Source organism: Aphis gossypii, chromosome 3 (genome assembly GCF_020184175.1).
Source record: "Aphis gossypii isolate Hap1 chromosome 3, ASM2018417v2, whole genome shotgun sequence".
NCBI classification, from domain to species: domain Eukaryota; kingdom Metazoa; phylum Arthropoda; class Insecta; order Hemiptera; family Aphididae; genus Aphis; species Aphis gossypii.
The window spans coordinates 10294860-10315793 of record NC_065532.1 but is presented as its reverse complement, the minus strand read 5'-3'; the positions used below and the strand labels follow the sequence as shown (position 1 = coordinate 10315793).

The 20934-nt window shown below is 31.6% G+C and overlaps 1 long non-coding RNA gene across 1 annotated transcript in view; it reads right to left on the bottom strand.

Annotated features, from left to right (window-relative positions):
• Positions 1-20305, bottom strand: part of LOC114127599 (uncharacterized) — an 82009-nt gene extending 61704 nt beyond the window's left edge. Inside the window, exons 1-8 of the long non-coding RNA XR_007605325.1 lie at positions 19776-20305; positions 19569-19690; positions 19186-19380; positions 16983-17652; positions 16868-16916; positions 16400-16768; positions 11784-11869; positions 10747-10865 (exon numbers count right to left, since the gene is read on the bottom strand). This is a non-coding gene — a long non-coding RNA (uncharacterized LOC114127599). The remainder of the gene's footprint in view (positions 1-10746; positions 10866-11783; positions 11870-16399; positions 16769-16867; positions 16917-16982; positions 17653-19185; positions 19381-19568; positions 19691-19775) is intronic.
• Positions 20306-20934: the final 629 nt, after the last annotated feature.

Here is a 20934-nt window from a genome sequence, read left to right as displayed (position 1 = left end):
TTTTGAATCGTTGTCGTAATTTAAATATATTGTGTACAAGAGACTGTCTGTGAATAGAGTCGGCGAATCGACCAACGTTAAAAAAAAATCTTAAGGTTAGGTTATTGCTCATAACTCATAAGTCATAATGTTCATTAGATAGTATATCTACCTAATTGACACGTATAATTTTATATGCTCGTAAAAATATATTGCTTACATTTATTTCTATAATATGGTCATGTTAATTAAACTAGACAGTGTAAAAAATTTCATTACTACAGTCAACAATACCACCCAAGACGTATCTAATCCAGTTTCAAATTAAAGATGTAATTTGCTTTTGTTTTTACAACCTATATGAAGAAAACCCATTCATTTCCGGAGTCTAATATAAAATTAAGTAACTATATAATTTTCTCATGTACCTAAATAATATTAAAAAAAAAAAAGACATTGCGCCTAGATCTATTGTGATTTCCCGACATGAATTTAGTTTTAACTGCTGTAGGCTAAAACATAGACAAAAATAAAAACTAAATCAGGACGTTTATTGTGTATATTATGTTTGAATAGATAATAATAATAATAAATTATAAATTTCATATTTATTACCACCTATTGTCTAAGCTCAAAAGACATTATTTTATAATTGTTTACGTTTTAACTGTTGAACTAAATGCCAAATTGTTAAACTTATAATATAAAATATGAAAAATAATAAACTTAAATTTTGAAAGATTTCATATTTCAATTTATGAACCACCTAAAACGTATTGCAACTCTATGTAAATAATACGTTGTTAAAAATGATAGAATCATATTATATTTATACACGTTATATCGCGTATATGTTATACATACAAATATATAAGTAGTTAACAATGACAGGCAATAATTATTTTTGTTATAAAAATAAAATTAATGTCAACTATAAAAACGGTTATTGTAATTATTTCAATATTTGTTTTATAGTTTCATTATCATAACTGGTTAGATAAATCAACAAATAATTGTCTCCTTTGGGACCATTACAAAATACACAGCGCGTCAGCACGTAATTCGAGATTATTTGAAAAAACTCTAATAATAATCACTCTTCAAATGTCATTCGAATCAATTATAAAAATATTTGAAAAATAATGTCGGAATTATTAAAAAAATGCATTTAAAATAAGATTACGAATTTCCATACAATTACAATAGATTGCTATAATTATAGTTTATAACATAAGCGTTTACTTATTTTATAGCTGCGTCTCACATTTGTTAATTATTTAAAACAAAAAGTTTATTCCATATCTTTTTTTATTTCCATATCTATTTATTAGAAACTGAACAGAAGACCATAATATTAATATTTCAGAAAGTTTTAGTTTTTTTTTTTTTTAAGAAAATCACATAAAACAGTTATAATTAGGTCGGAATATATTATGTCAACGTCGCATATTTAAACAGATGTACGTATACAGTATTAAATATGTTGCGACATATATTCAAAACCAATTGACCGGAAATAGAATCCGGGTCATTTGGACGCGTTTTGGCGCACAGCGAGATCCGGTTAAATAACTGCAGCGGGGGGTGGTAAAGGGTTTGAAAGTGAATGGATGCGATGAGTGGTTTCAACTACTTTCAACTTCAAAAAGTGTATATTGTTTTGAGGAGACTTTAAAGCCCTGCTGCAGATGCAAAGCGCATCTGGTGCGATTTATGTAGCATTTTATGTAGGGCGTTCGTAACTATACACATAGTATGAGAAATAAATGCTGCGTAAAAGTTTAATAAAAAATTTGTGTTAGTAATCTGCAATTTATTTTTGTAAACCATTTCGTCATTAGTTGGTATATACATATTTTAACGATTTACTAGTGTTTAGTCCGTTTAATGTCCCCAATTAATACATTTTAATCAACAGCAGATAACCATGTAATACATAACTGTCATATTAATTTGATTCCCGATAATAGACGACATTACGACAATATTTGTATAACATTTGATTTTTAAGGTCAACAGATATAATTTTTTTATCTTTTCAATCAGTTATTGCTTTCACATGAATAAATTAAAACATAATTTTATTTCTTTCGGTGTTTTTTTTTTTTTTTTAATACAGTTTTTTCTAACAAATATTATCTTATATATTCAAGCGGATGCTTCCAAAAACCAAAACCCACCATAACAGCTGACACGTGAATAAAAAAAAACAATATCCTTAAAATCTCGTGTTGATTAATTTCTTTATAAGTTTAAAAAAACAACACTACACTTCCTAAAACTACACCCACGACTAACATATGGTGCAATCCCCAAAGCCCGGAAGATCAAATCTCGGTAAAAACCGTCGTCGAAGTATATCCGTTCTATCGTTTTCCCATACATATTATTACGTGTGTATAATTATGTTTAAAGTCATATAATGTATTTATAAAATACGATTTTGTATTATGTGTTCTAATAATATTGTTTTATTTATTTTTTTTTTTTTTGGAAAGTTTGTAAGTATAACAACTTTTTAACTTTAAATTTATTTTCCAAACGACTTCTATATTATAATAACAATCGACCCGCAAAACTACACACAATTTCACAATAAAAAAGATATAATGTAAAAAGATATTTTTTTTCGATGTGTGGAATGTGGCTAGGTTAGGTTAGGTTAAGAGGACAACGGGATTTATATACTTACTCCCGCGGCTGCTAAATTCCTGAACACATAAATACTGACAGTGAGCTACATTTGCATATTATATTATATTACAAGCACGCATATAAAATATTATACCCATACGAAATACAACGATTAAATCTATCTTCGCATAAAACCTCATATACGAAACCTCAAAAGACGTCATTACTCAACCCTCCGGAAGTCGAATATTATTGAAATGTTATTCGGTTTTCTCAAAAAGTAACCTATATACAATTCTAACGACATTTTTCACGATACAACAATTGTTGTACGCCAATAATATAATATTAACAATCGATTAACATCCTATTATAGTATCATATTATACAGTTATTGTCGTTTCGAGACAAAATATGTGTAGATATATATATGTATTATAATACTTTAATGTTATAATACGCCGCGATTATAAGAAATGACATTTTTATTCTACCTGCGAGTCCTACGCACGTTAATATCGTTTGAATAAAATATAACGAAGACTTCGTTCTTAAAGAACATTATAATAAAAAAAATTCGGTCATACCGACTTCCGGCTGCGCCGTATGCCAACAGGCTTCGGTACAACATAATAGGTAGGAACATTTGTCATGACTATAATGGGCACACGCGATTATCAACTCAATATAACTAAGACGTTATAGGTATTATTGTATTAATGTATTAAAAGGTATTCACTCGATAGCCGGACAAGTAGGTATTTCAATCGCAGTACGCCTCATTAAGTTTATCGTTCCGATTAGGCTATAATATGTTTGTAAATAATGTTTACAAATTTACAATAAACATATTATACACTACCGCGAGTACCTATATAATAATACAATATTGTACTTGTGTGGGGTATTACAGTAGGCACTTAAATGAACATTCGTGACTATATTTTAATATAATAACTAAGTATAAATACCTGACATATCTTTATCAATACTTATAGAAATTGGTAGGTATTTTCACTTGTATAGCGCTCTGCAATATCCGGACAAATATTTCAAATTGCAGTACGCCTCATTAAATTTATACTTCTGATTTGAATCAATTTGTAAAAAATATTACAAAATTATTATATTCGTACTATAATGTAGGTAATTTTACAATAAACGTATTATATACAAAGTAGATACTTTTACAATATTACTGTTAATGAACATTATTTTAATTATATCATATAGGTATTACATACATACGTGTCATATAAAATTTTGTTCCTCAATAGGACAAAGAATATGTTCATAACTCGAGGGCATTCGTTCGTAATTTGTAATAATAATATGTATATTAAGTGTGATTTATATAAAAAGTTAATTGAAGTATAATGCAAATTTTATTTTAATAGATAATTCGTGAATATGCAATTATAATGTATATATTTACCAACAAAATATCATGACATCACCAAAAGTATAATTTTTTGTAAAAGTAGGAACCTAAATCGGTTAACTAACACAAGGTTAGGTTAGGTTAGGTTAGTTAACTCAATCGAGGTTAGGTAATAATATTTAAATTATTAATAGTGATCAGAATATTTAATTAAATATATACTAAAAAACATTACTATACATTCTAATGTCTAATGATAATATATTATAGATTTTAAAATTAAATTTAAATAAAAGTGAATAGACTGTGTTAGTTTTCTATACAATATATAACATATAGTAAATGGTTATAGACGTTATAGTATATTGATATTAGATAATTCTTTATAACGATGTCCGATTTTAAAAAACAAGATTGTTTTTGATACCTAATGGATAATAAAAAGTACAGAATTTGTGCAAAATAATTTTTTACTGCTAATATATTTATTTCGTTCATTCATTGTACTGGTGTTTATCATATCTTGAGTCATTTTTTAGCATACATTTTTATATTAATTATTTATTTTTTTTTTAATGTATTAAGTACGTCAGTTAGATCTTTAACACATTTACGTATACGCTACTTTATACTTAATTTATTTGTTATATAGGTTATATAGGTACAAGTCTTATAATACAGTATTCAATTCAAGATTATAATACATTTCTAAACCTAAATATTTACATACCTACTATTTTACTACTTTTACTAAAGTTTGGCTTTTGAAAATGTTTTTATTTAATTATACATTTTTATGCACAAATCTTCTGTAGACTATATAGTATAATAGTATATATCCCTATAGTAGACATTTGGTTGATTAGAGTTACCTATGTAATGTGGTAAAATGTTAGTCTTTTCCAAGTTAAGGAACGAGTAATTTTCATGTAGCTATCTTTGGTTTTTCTGAAGCAATTTTGTACACAAGCAATTATAGCTCATTCTTCATTCCAAGACTGGTCTTCAAAAAAAATGTACTAAGTCATCTGCATAACAAACTAGTTTACTGTGCATATTAAAATCATTTATTTAGATCATATTAACATGTTATGTATGTATATAAATAACTTATATTTTAAATCCGTATAGAAGTAAGTACTCACTCAATATTTTGAAAAAGTTTCCAACTTTTATTTCAATATACCTCATGCAATTTATCGTACTCGCTAGTCTATTCGTAAATAATTAACAAATGATCGTTTATACTGCCATTTATCCTAATGTACGTACTTAAATTTACAATGCCTATAATAAATTAGGTAGATATAACTACTTAAACTTAATACCTAAATCGTGTGTGTTTATAGTGTCTGTAAAAATAGGTGTATCTGAATATCTGATACATGGACAAAATCCTAATTCAACATACGATTCAATGTCGAGAAAATAAACACCATAATTATCGGACGATTGAAGCTTATAAATATAATAGTCGTTAAGTAATCGTACGCGTATAATTTAAAATTGATAAATATACGTTCATTGAATTTGTGTAATGCATAATAAACAATAAATTGAAATGACGCATAATTGCTGATGTTAAAATAAATACAATTTGATCAATAAAAAAAACTAGTTATTGAAATTAATAGTACTCCTGCATAGTTAATAAATTCAATAATCAACCATTAACCGAGTCAATTTTATCTAACTTTATTTTTATTAATTATAAAGTATTTTATTCATAAATTCAATTGATGTTTATTTTTAAAAATGTATGAATTTCAAATTGTGGGTACAATGACTTTAATCGCCGTTTAATTAATAATCACTTTTTTTTTTTGCTTTTCAATATTAAGAACGTCTCAATAACGAATATAATAATATCGTTCTTAAACTCTCTGTTTCAGTATAGTTTCAAAATTCGTATAAGAAAATTTTATGAATTATGTCATCGTCATCGTGTGTTTCAATAAATTTCCATAATACGACAATAAGTGGGACATTCGTGATCATATCAATAATGTATTGTAATATATAGGTACCCACTCGTAATATTGTGTCTGGTGGCCGCTATCCGTGTATAGTATACCCGTAGAAAATATAAGGTATATAGGTCGTTTATGTATAATCGCTGTAATATCCGGACAAGTTTCCAGCAGTGCGCACTGTCAAATATTAGATCTAGAAAACAAAGCGTCTGTTTTGGAAAAAAAAAACGTACAAAATTGTGTTAGATGTCACCATACGTCATACCAAAATATTTAAAATAGATAATATATAACCGATAAGACTATGTGTATACATATTATTATATACGAACGATGGGACATATAGGCGGATGGAAACGATCGTTTTTTAACCGACCAAACATCCCGTTATACGTTTTACAGTTAAGCGTCCGTATAAATACACATAAATATATATATATATATAATATTATAAATGACAAAAAACCAGTTTCGTGTTCTGGAACTATAAAAATGTGGCGAGCCGCTGCTCGGCCTCTTGCTTTTGCATTTTTTTCGCGTACGCGCCGTGCCCAGTTTGTCGGCCGGCACCCATCACGTATACATACAACGTATGTATATACTATACGCAGGCACCTTCCTATTATTATTATTTTATGTGCTCGCCACGACCAGAGCCGTCGCCCATAAAAAGTGTTCGCTTATATTATGTTTTCGGACGCAGCCAACAGCTATTTTATTCATATATATGTATATATTTTTATGTGTGTACCGTATCCACCAGGTATTGAATAAACATATATGCACACACATTAGATGCACGTTCTACTGTGCCAGTTCCAAATTGTCGTCTTAAAACTTTTTACGTCGAAAATATAAAATATTTATATAAAAGTCCAACGCTGTATAATATAAGATATTATATCGATTTGGTAGCCGTATGAGTTATTTGTATAAAAAGCCAAAAATGCGCATACGAATTTTCTTAAAATCGAATAATTATATTACATAACAAAATACAATTTCATTCTATACGATAGGTACTGCCAAAATATATTAAACGTCTAGAAATTATGATAATTTTTGTATACTTTTACTTTTGGAATGTAGTTATAGTAGCTACTATAAAAATTTTACGTAAAAATTCGTTAATGTGATTATAAATAAAAATTTACTTGGTATATTTACTTTAAAGTATAGGTATGGACAAATATCTATGTTTCAAGCAAATAATTTTTGATAAAACCTACCCATAAAACTATAGATTTACGATGTTTGACCAAAATTGATAGATTTATAGTACACCTATTATGTTGTAGTATGTAAATACATTATATGATTCGCAGTTACACGTGGTTCAGCAGAAGGATTATTTATTTTTTAGAAGTTTGTTGCATTTATTTCATATAATACATTAATACTGTGTTTTATATGTTTTTGAAGTTTGAGCTAATGCGAAGGGAGTATTTCAATTTGTCTATACATCGAATAAGAAAATATTTACTATAATAGTCGCCAATAAGCCTAGATTTCTATTTAAATTATAAAACGATTCAATACGCAGGCTTTACAACGTTGTAATAAATCGTTATATCTAATTTTAAAATAATTCTCTCCTACATCATTTTTTTTATATCTTAACAATATAATATAATGTTGTATTACCTATTTATATGTATGTTTGTGTGTAATGATCCAACAGATGGAGTCTCTGCAACAACACGGCGCCTGGACGCTTAGGATCCTTCCGGACCCGAGGAGATGTAGGTGAAAAGACGTCCTAAAGACCTTAGGCTAGATTACCTGACCCAGGCTCTTATAGGACACGCGTATTTTTCACACTACCTGCACCGGATGAAGCGCTCCCCCGATGCTGAGTGTATGTATACTTCCAACACCTGCGAGACACGGTTGAACACACAATTTTTGATTGTATACATATTGAGAACTGCTCCGGATATAGTATTGAAGGCGTTCGTCGGCAACCGCAACATCACCTCGAGCCTCGAGGGACGTTCAGAATTTTTTGTACGGCCCCACCGATGTCCTGTCTCGCGAAAATGACTGTCTACAGACTGCCTCCGGACGTGCAACTCGGTCCATCATCTATGACATGGTTGAGAACATACTACGCTGATAAGACAGGACGAGAGGATAGATGAGTCTGAAGCAAAAACCAAACTACGATAGTAGTTGCTCAGACCGACTGAGTCCTCTCCTCGGATAAATATAATAGAGTCCAGTAAAACAAAAACACAGGCCGGCGGGTACGTGAGCTGGCCGGAAATAGACTGGAGAACTATTCTCATATTCTTATTATTGTTTTTTAATGTGATGCAGCACAACCTGCAGCAATAGTCCGACGTGCGTTATTAGTATTATGTGTACTTTATGTATATATGTATTACGCTATTTTTCCAGAATTTGTATTCATATAAACAAACGATGTTAGTTTAAGAGTAATATTATTCACACACTGCCTACTCTGTTGTCGGTTAAACAGGAACAAAAACCAATATAGGTCCAAAAAGGATCACTTATGTGCATCATACTGCTTTACTCTATTTCAAAAAATCATTTCAACTTATTTTAAAACATACATTAATGTACATCGGAAACACAATGCACAATATTGATCTATAAATAATTATAATGTTATTTTATTGCAGATCGAGCCGTAGCCCAATGTACAGATAACTTGTAGAAAAACGATTAAACGTACTGAACATGAAATAAAATTGAAACTAATGAACACAGAAAAAAATATTAATGAAATAGAAAAAACGAGTTGGCAGTGCGCAACATATTCATATAAACTGGTCAGTTACGGAGTTAATTAACGGTGCAATACTGCAATGGAAAATAAATAAATGATATAATAAGATCGAGATTAAAATCACAGAGTTGTAGAATTGGCTATGTGTGTTTGAAGACTTATACCATTCAATAAACTTCAATAGGAATACTTATTTAATACTTAAATAGTTACTATGGGTTCGAAATACTCGCTTACTAGTTGAAGATAGACTATGTATGAATCTACTTTATAAAATAAGCAAAAAAAAAATCTAAAAATGCATATAAATATAAAAAAATATTCAAAATAAAATGTAATTTAACTGTTGCTACGTCGCATATACCAAATGGATTTATAATTTAGTCAACTGCAAAATATGCATGACTTAAAGAAAAAAAAAATAATTTTTTAAGTTTTTTTACATGTAAAAAGTAAGTCGTTATGTAAGTAATAAAGTATGTAAATATCAAAAATATCTTAACCCGGTTAACCTCATAATAATGAATATACCTACCTAATACTCGTCTAAATTATTTTTTCACGGTGTTGCAGCTTACTTGCTTCCACTATGGCTTATATGACATTATTGCACGACGGAAAATAGTATTTTTTTTTCTTTATATATAATATGTCGTATTTTAAATATTATAATGTACAAATATTTATATCAAAATTCATTTCCGCAAATATAGATTATTGTTATTAACGATTTTGGTATCTATTACACATGTATGATTATTATAATATTGTACAGATCTTTGCGGAAACGTATATGTATATAAATTAGTTGTTAGTCGATTATCGATTTACAATATTTTTCCGTGTACAATGTACATATATATAATGTATGCACGCGCGCGTAATATGACGACCTCGAGGATACGTAACGTTCGTAAAAAATTATTTATCCAAATAAATGACGTAAAACACGTTAAATTTAATTTACGATTGAAAAAAAAAATAAAATATTTACCAACAAACCATAGATATACACATAGAAACTAGGTCGGCTTAAATTAGCTATTATCATTATTGTTTTAGATAACATACATGCATTAATTATTTTGAATTACTGTGCCAGCACATTTATGTATGTGTGCGTGTGTATATGCTTGTGGGCAGAATAGTGTATACACTTCTAGACAATGTAATATCGTAATGTTTAAACAACTCCGTAATAAAGCGTTTGCCCTACGTACACTTCAGTTCGACGATGGTACCTATATTTTATTATCGAAAAAAAAAACTATAGAAAAAACGTTACGGTTATTCAAATAAATGAAATATTGATAAATTGTGTTGAAAATTGAAACGATTGCGTTTAACATGTCAGTATTATTATAACACGTCGAAACCTGTGCTGGTTCACAATATCTACGACTTATTTTCATATACCTATCACTATGACTAATACGTTTATGAATGATATATACAAATCAATCTTCAATATTATAATATATCTTCGATCGATCTATCTATTTAACGCGAACAATGTATTGCGATTGACCACTTTTGTTCTATACTGACTATACTTCTATAATAATAATAAGACCTAAGTATATATAAGTATACGCTGTCCAGGGACGTCTTCAGGTCAATTCCATGGAGGAGGGGACGAAAAAATTTTAATCTTACGTATCACTTTGGTAAACCAAAACTTAAACGTCTTAAACTTATTATAATATGTTGGATGTAATTTCGACTTATACCTATTAGCTATATAACAAACATAACATCACAAGACTCATGGAAGGGTGATCGCCCCTTTCGCCCCTCCTCCTCGGAGACGCACCTGACGCCGTTAATGGAAAGTTATCTTTGATTGCAAACAGATTCGTTCGAGCGTAAAACAAAACATTGCAGAATTTGAATTTCGTCATTCGAATTTGCATATCACGTCCATAAATTGTGCTCAGTACCTACCTATACAGGCTATAATCACCAACTACTGCCAAATCTATTACGTAGCTCGTTCATAAAATAATAATATTATGATATCTTACGCGGTGGCCCACTGCGGACGTTTTCCCGTTTTCTCTTATATGAATAATGCAATAGGAAACGGGGAACCGCGGTTACAATAGTGACCGAGCCACCCTGTATGCATAGGTTCTGGTAGATTCTGTAAGCACACAAACACACTGTTTTATAGTTTTATATTTACAACAACGACACTCGAATAAGCTAATTATATTAGCTAAGGTATTATAGCTACCTAATATGACATTGTGAGATTATACATTGGCGCGGCCTTTACAAGGACCAACAAATATAACTGTTTTTACGGCCGGAACGTGATTTCTTTGTTTTTCGCCATAAGGCAATAACATTATATTATATTGTAATATTGTGTATATTGCCGTGTGTTATCGCGTCGAAGCGATTCGTATATAAACGAAACCGTAAATAGTCGTCAACCGCTGGCAGGTACATCAATACAATATATATAGATATGATATTATATAGGTGTTAAGTGTATGTGAGTAAACTGTACTCGACGTTCATGTACTTAAGTGCGTGCGGCCTTCGACTTAAATCCCAAACTAGAATCGAATAGTCCATAATAATATATATAATATTACGTGTACATAATACATTATACACGGCAGTATAGTTGGCTAGGTCAACTTATTTTTATTGGTAGCGTTTGTTTGATTCGATAATTATATCATGATAAAGCAATTACTCTTCGAACACGTTTTAATAATATTATTATACATTTATACCCATTTGTTTTTTCTTCTTCGTTTTTTTTTTTTTACTATTTGTATTTATTTTAGATTTTAACCTTGAAATTTTACTACAAAATTCTTATTGGTGCGATTTATAGTTATTTTTAGTTTTATATGCCGTTACGAAGCACAATTTTTTATTTGACATCTCTATTCCAATCGAATCGTTAAGTGTCGACGGTTTTTTTTGATTAAATTTGACGAGCAATAATTAACGATATTATAAAATATACGTCCATATTATACAAAAATAAAAAAAATAAATAACAAAAATACATGAAAGTCTAAAAAAATGTATACCTACTTACATATTTATTATTTGTAGCTCGTTATTCCCGTTTAGTTCCGTCCTCCTACCCGCACACAGTTAGATGTCTTTATCGTGAGTTGAAATCTAAATTGAAAGCAGGTAATGTACAAATTCCACAAAAAATAAAATGTTATAAATAATGTTATTAAAATTATAGTTTTGATATTAATTAGCGATAAAATTGTCTACATTTGTTTTTATTGGTCATAAATATTGGCTTCGTTGACTGGGCCATTAGCATTGAATATAATAGTGTACATCGGAAATTTAAAAAATGAAAATAATTGGAATTATTAACCTATAGTGTTTAAATAATTCAACAAATTAAAATAAATATATTGTTTTTGAAGTTGATTAAATTTAGTTTTATAAGCCGCTAATACAGAAGAATTTAATAAACTCAGAAACTAGATACCTAAGTCGACATGTAAGTCAATAATCACCTTGAAAAATCATTTGCTCTGTAACATAATAATTATACTGTTAATTCCAGCTGCACAGCTGAAATTCATTCTTTTTCTTTGTCCCCTCGAAATCCGGATTTATCGAGATTTTAAGTATCTTAAATAATAAATATTTATATATTCTAAATGTTGTTTTTTTCTTATTATACTTTAAGATCAGTTGCATTAAATGTAAACACTATGCACCTAATAATTGTTTGATTTTTTATTCATATCAATAATTTATTGATTTTATCGATTTAACGATGTACAGACAATTATTATACAAATACTGAAATACTTCAGTACATCCGTACAAATAAAATAAGCAGCACAAACTGATCACATTTACACGGGTTATCGTTTATCAATTTGAATTTCAATAAAACTACTAACTATTAAGATTAGGTTCGTCTCTATCTAATGAAATGTTTATTATTAAGTTTTGCAATTTTGCAAAAGTTAAATGAACCAAATATGTTTTCTCGTTAAAAAATAAATTGATAGGTAGATGACCGATAAAGCTAGAGGCATCAATATAGATAAACAGAGTATAAACAAACCAATAATATAAATAATGATTTTCTGAATTAAGTGACTATCTCACGTACACAATTATAATATACACGCGTAGGTACATAGTAACATATATAATAAATAGAAACATAAAATCAGATAAAACCGTGTAATTATTTAACATCGTATAAATATATAATTATTAAACGTCGATTATAATTTATAAACCATATGAAATGATTAAAAAAAAAAAAAATGCAAAAACTTTAAAACCATAAAGACAAAAAAAAATGTTTGATACGTATAAAGTATGTATCAACATTAAAAAAAAAAAAAAATGAAATATGCCTGTTTATCAACGTACACCAACAATTTGAAAAGACAACGACGGTAGCATTATATAATATGTACTTACCTACCTATGTAATCGCTGAACAATGAGTAATTCGGAAAACACACCGAGTTACAATATGTGCCTATGAGGGAATCGTCGAATAATGAGTAATTCGGAAAACACTGTGTATATCGACAGCGTATAAAAATGATTCACTTCCGAGACGTTTGCCCATAATGGTATTATATATTATACGTACGCGTGCGGCGTCACAACACGCGACTAAACAATAGTATATTATACATGTACATACCACATACGCGTCATACATATTATTATTATATTGGTCGGTCGAAAATCGTCTCCGAAGGGAATATAAAAAACCATTAGTACCGTATCGCGTCTAAGATTTAAAACGAAATTCCTCGTCACACAATACAATAATATACGGATTATACGTTTACACGAAAATTACGAAATGTTTTTTTGGGGTTAAACGATAACTACTGGACACGACGACGTCGCCGGCCGGCGTCGTCTGTGCCGTATATTATAACCGTATAATATATAGGTAAAATGGATACGGACACGATATCGCTGCGGAGTGACACCCGGGAAACATTTTAAAACGATATCGTCCTACAAAACGCAGCGACTGTATATAATATAATAACAATAAGTGTACAATATATATATATATACACGTATAAACGAATAACAGCATGTCTAGACGCCGTAAGGTATAATATTATATTATATAGTGGTGTTTCAGACGACGACGACGACGACGAAGACGACGACTCTGTCCATTAAAGGGTATTTGAACGGAGTAGAAATAATGATACTAAAAAAAAAAAAAAAAATAACCCACAATACGTTTAAAGGTGTATTATATATATGATATCCACCGTCGGCAGACACGTGGCATATGTAGGTAGTATATATTATTATTATACTGTGCGTTATATGAAATCGAAATCAAAGTGTACCTATACCTATGTATAATATTATGTGTTCCGCACCCATCGGTGGCGAGACGGAGAACGAGAGAGAGATGGAGAATGAAACGATCGAGGTAGAACCCCGCCCACCGGACAGGGTTTTTTGAGACAGTTGTAATTTTATAATAATAATATTTTTACGATGGCGAATTGATTATATTTTAATATTATTATTAGGTGGGTATAATTTCCTACGGTTCACGGGCGTTCAAACGAACGCAGACGGACGATTTATAATATTATAAGTCGAGATGCGAATACAAATAAATACAACTGCTAAAATGACTGTATTATACAAATATACAACGAATAGATAATGTTTGTTAATATTTGTGTTGAACGCTAAAATGTACATAAGTTTATTGATATTTTGTTACATTTTCGTATCTAGTGCAGTACCTAAAGTTTACCTATGGTGTTTATAATGTACGACTACGATTAATGCAAGATAAGCAACTAATGGTTACAAAAAAAAATATGATTTTTACTTACTTTTATTTTATTTCATATAGATTACAGAATATAATAATACGTTCAATGTTTTCAGAATTTGAATATATTATTTACTATTTAGCCTGCACATTTTGTCATTTTCATATCTATTTTAATCTTACTGTCAGGAAGTTCAAAGAAAATTAGAAATACATATTTTCGAAAGTTACTTTTGATTATTTCCTTTAATTGTAGCGAGCTTTCAAAAATTGAATTATTGTACTTATGTACAGGGTGATTCATCACTATAGCTACCCCTATTTTTTCGCTGAATTATGCGAATTTATTTTAATTATTTTTGATTTTTATAATTTTAAGTAGATGATATACTCAAGGGACAAGGACATATTTTAAAATAATTAAATTTTATATACCATTTATAAGGATACTGCTGCGATATCGATTTCTTTTGAAAACATAGTGCTATAAGTACCAATTTTTAAAAATCAAAAAAACCAATTGCTACTAACGTATACGAATAATTCCATTAATAAAGGAAAAAATGAGGGTGAACATTATTATGGTGAATTCAGAATCACACTTTATGTGAATGTCTGTGTAGTTTTTCAATGTGTTCTACATTTTCTAAAGGTTTCTTTCTGCATTCAAAGATGAATTCAATACATTTGAATAAGCCGTTACGGAAAACATATGACTTCCTGTAAAAAAAAAAAAAAATAGCGAGTTATACGTTCAAAATATATACTTCGAAAAGCGTGTCAAAATCGGCCAATAGCGATTTCGAAAAAATACGTGATCACGCATCATAGTTATATATTAAATGTTCATAAATCCAAGCCCTTATTATTATTATTTACTACGACGACGGCCTTCTCCCACGGGGGTCGTCTGACCTTCAGCGCGGCACACCCTGCCCGTACGTCTGGACTGCCGTAGCCCCCGATGAGGTTGCGTAATACGGTCGTCGTCGTCTGCGGGGTGCGTCTTATAAAATATATATTATTATACAATACGCGTAATGGTCGCACGTTATAAGGTTAGACATAGCAGGTAGTGTATAGGTTTTAGTCTTTGGGCTTGTCGCGAGGGTTGGTTTATATAGGCATATCTAGACACGGTTGCCCGAAACATTATCCCATTTTTTCGCGTACACACAGGCACTGCACCAAGAAAAAAAACACTACTGCACTTTAGGTAAAATTTTCTATTCTACAGAATTTTGTAAGCCTATACATCACGTGTGCTGTAGATATAATATACCTATATATAAAAATGTTGGACGTGCAACAGGGTCTTATTATTATTTCATTGTATTATATATGCCACCGTCGCCGGAACAGCTGTTGCAGTCTATTGGAGAACCGATTTTTAGTTTTTACACACACAAATGTATTTTATATTATTATTATAATAATATATATATATATATACGTATAACGAGACCGTCGAGTAACGATAGACGTTCGCGAGCACAAGGCATTGAAGAAAAAAACACATATATAAAATATAAAAAAAGCAGGTGATAATAAAGGTTATATAGGTACCAGGTAGGTACTACCTATAACGTACAGAGAGACTGACGGAGAGAAAGAAGAGAGAGAACGGGGCAGCAGCAGCAGGTGTATTTTGGCGGGAATCTTGGTGTATAAGGTCGCGTGTGCAGGTGGTGTGCGGGTGCCGATGGCCCGGCGAGGTCAATACTATATGGTGAGGTTTTTTGGCGGGAAAATCACGGTAGGACCTATACGCACACACATACGGTGTTTCGCCATGTTATATAACTCGTATATATTATTATATACCGGTCGGTCGGGGTGCAGCGCGATCGGGTTAGCGGGGGCGGGCGGAGGGTGAAAAAAAAAGGTACCTTTTATTCGTATGATGTTCGTGTGTGTGTGTGTGCGTGTGTCTGTGCCCCGCGACTGTCTTCCTCGGGCTTGTGTGTGCATGCGTTTGTATATATTAATGTTCATGCTGACGGACCAGCTGCCGTCTCCTCATCCAAACGTGTCTGTGTGTTAAGGCCCGCGAGGTCTCTTCGCCGTCTCCGTCGTCGTCTCCGTAGTCGTTGTCGACGTCGTCATCGTCCTGGGCACCAGGTGCACGCAACAGCTGCTTTGCTCGGCGTTCTGTCCGTGGCCGCTGCTGTTTCTGACGGGCCGACGGGCTGCTGTTTCCAACGATCCTCCTCCGCCGCCGCCGCCGCTGATCACGCCGTCAATCTTACACGCGTTACCTACATTATATATATATACATATTATAATAAATACGGTTATACATCGTAAACAACGCGACTGTATTATATTATACCTATATACATACAGGTATCCTTACCTGATGCCCAGCAGATTCACCGTGGCCCCCCAAAAATACGGTTTTATACCTTTGAAACCAGAAAAACACAATAATAATATCGTCTCGCGCATTATAATATCGGACAATAATGTACCATTCGTCCGCGGCGTACACCCGCTGCCACGCGTTTACCAGCCGTGCTGTTTCAGCGGCTCGTCGTCATTTTATTTTCTGTCGATACGTGGCGATCGTGTACCTCCATCACACGACTGCGTACATTGCCGGATGTCGGGCTACCGGACCCGCCGTGTTTCCGATTTTCGTGGTCAACCGATTTCGGAAGTTTCGGCCCAATCAAATATTCAAAGCGCGCTTCGCTACCGCCGCCGTCTCTGATCGTTTCCGTTTCCGCGACGACCGTTTGCCACCGCCGCCGCCGCCGTCGCCAGCACCAATTCTCTCGGCGGCACACGTCTTCCCGGTCCGACTGAAGCCTATATTATATTAGCGCGTATTCGAATTTTGTCTATTCCGGTCACTGACCGCCGATTATCTACAATAATACCATATACAATATACTTATTAATACATTCGTCGTCTTAGATATTATTATAATGTGTCGTGTGTGACGATCACACCATGCTTCTATATTATATTGATGTCGTCTTCGTCGTCGTTTCACGTTAACCGCACGCGAGGATCGTAAAATCATAATCATTTACATACAGAGAACGTGTTTTACTAACGAAAACGAGAAATTATACCACAGGAAAACCGTTTGGTTTCTCGTAGCGATTTCTAATAGCTTCACTATAATAATGCACCTAAAATAAAATAATAATTTGTAATAGAATAACATAATTATAATTTTAAACTGTTTGATATTAGAATTGAATCGAATTTATCAATAAAAAATTATAAGTCACACTTTTTGAGAAAACAACTTTCAAAAATATTCTCTATGTTTAAAAAAAAAATTAATACTTTAATATTTTGTCATTTTCGAATGACAGTTTATTGTGTAAGACAATTTAAAGTTAAGACATTAGGTTTATGTATTTTAACATTTTTAACCACTTTCATAAATAATTGATTTAAAATTTAAATAATTCTGTATATTATGCATTAAAAGGATACCGAACCTGCGAGTGTTGTCTCTGTTTTACAAAATATGTACAACTTGTGCAAATCTGCGTTTAGAAGCACCGATTTCGTGATTTTGGCTTATATATCAGAGTGAATTGACCTATTGCCAAATTTAAAGAACCAAGTACTTATATAGCTATGGTATTATATAAATTCTAGGATTTTTATTGATATTTAACCCAAATACTCTTGATAATGTTTTTACCTGCTTGTTTGATTATAGGTTAATATTCACTCTAATATTAAAGCTAACAACACAAAATTGATTCTGCTGAAGGCAGATTTTCAATACATTGTACGTTTATGGTTTTTAAGACAGAAACGATAATATACATGAGGATTCGGCGCTCTCATTGGTTAAACGTAATATATATTTTTTACGCACTGTTGACAATTGATAAGCCACGTTAAGTATTTTCAATTTTTAAACAAACAAACGAATATATTTTTTTTTTTTTTTAACAAAACTAATATATTTATAGATCGGTATTTTTGTAAATCGTTACTCGTTAGTATTCCATTATAATATATTATCATATTATCGGTGTCTAATAAGCGTGCGCTGTCAACTGCCAACGATCTAAGACCTAAGTAAATAGTGGAACCGCATTGATGCGGATACATAATATTATGGGTGTTTTTAATCGCGAGAGTATATTTATAGATTCATCAGAAACCCGATGAAAATACTTTCTCTTCTGGCTCATGCCTAAAAATACAAACACATTTACCCAATGCCTAATGCTGTGAGCTAAAACTAAACCAGACTTTAGGGAGGTATATTAGAAATATTGATTAAATTGTTACGTTTCCTTTACACGCGTTTTGTGAGAACTGCTAATGTTATTTTAAACATATTTTACATTTAGGTAATATTATTCCAATAGACGACAGTAGTTCTTCATATTATTTCTTTACTTCCTAATTAATTAAACAGTAGTTATGCGTACCTACTTTGAAAGTATTAGCCTTCATTTGGAAAATCATACCTAATGCAGAAAGTATATTACAAAACAATTACAGGTGTTGTTTCTATTACCTATGACTAACATTAGTAACACTGACATTTAGCAATGGTTTAAAAATATCATTAAATAGTTTTTTAAAAATATTTGTGACTATGTGGTATTTCGTATCGATAATATTCTTTAGAGAAAATATTTGTTAAAAGCTATGAAAACGATCAAGGTACTTAAATACATTTATATTACCTAATTATCTGTAGAAATCCGGCGCTTGTTGAGTCACATTGTGCGTTTTGGATGGTCCGATTAAAATACATTAACAACAAATCACATTAGTTTAAATATTCGTATAAATGTCACACTTTGTATTTTAGCGGATCCTGTCGATACTTCATCCCATCGTAACGTCGTCGTCGGACCTCCTCATAGTATTGTAACTACCTTAGAAACGTAAAACATATTACATATAACAAATTTGCGTTCAATTAAACCTTTTTTGTGTTGTTAGCATCACAATAGTTTGGTGTTAATGTGAATTTATCGATCATCAAAATTAAAGGTAAGGATATTATCCGTGTAAGTATAGTATGTTGGCTTTTCATGATGTGATAGAATATTATTTTTATTACCTTTGGGTTTGGTAAATTCACATAATTGACGACACACGGGGTCGATTTCGATCGAATTTTCAAAATGTGCTATATGTGTTGAGCGTTTGTAAGACTGCGACAGAACAAGGTGGTGTGATCGTCTGACAAAAAAAAACCAGACCTAAATTCCTCTATATTACTATTATTATATTATATTTTAGTATTGATACATTTAGGTACACATACCTTTTTATTTTCATTTCATATAGCTATAGCTGGTACAACTACGTCGTGAGAAATTTTTCTGCGCAGCTAACCTCGGGTTCCAAAATAATGATATACTACGATGTCATGACGATATCGACATCGAATCTTTTTTGGCGCGATATGTCGCGTTTGGAATATAACCATATACTACTACCTATACAATATATTATAAACCTCGTCGTCATCTTTTTCGAAAACAACGTCGTACCTATACGCGTGTCAGCCGTTCGCCGTCGTCCACACAAAGTGCACGCGCACCTTTAACTGAGGAATTTCGTTTGTAATGTAATATATCTTTGCGCAATATATCACATCGTACATTATATTCTATTCTATTATTATAATATATATATAAAGCGCACGCACATGGACCAGCTGGAAAAAACGTATATATCTGTACGTACGTCCTGCTGGGGGCGACAATCGGGATGAAAGAAAACACGTGCCCGGCACACTTGCTGCGTATATATATATTATCTTTTTATTAAAATAATACATTTTCCTCCTGCAGCATACCTATAGAATACACATATATATATACAGGTCATATACATACGCGTGTCTGTGGCGGCGGCAGCGGCAACGACGATGGTTGCTGCGGGGGTGTTGGGAGGAAGGGCTCGGGGGCAATGGGACGTGAACAAATATTCGGCACTCATCAAAGGGCCGTCCAGCATCATCGGTCTTACATACACACACACACACACCTATATATATATATATATATATCTGGACAGTAGTCGGCCATCGACCGATCTGTTTGAGGGTCGTATCTCGTACCGATCGTTTTGAAAAACCGTATCCTACGTATATATTATATATATTGTATAAATGTTTCGGCACGAGACGGGCACGTGTTACGGAGATTCTGTAACGTCGATAATATACGACCGGGCGCGTGGTTTAACATTTGCGGTTTTTACAAATAACGCGAAAAAGGTATAATAATATAATATGATACAGGATTTTGTCGGCGTGCGGGCAGAATGAAACGAGTCAATTTTGGACATATCTCGTAGGAATAACATAATATAATATTGTAGTACATAATATAGTTTTGTTCGATTGTCGTATAAAATTTCTTATTTTAAAGTTACCGAAGTCAATGCGTTTTGACTTGAACGACAAAAAATCCTAT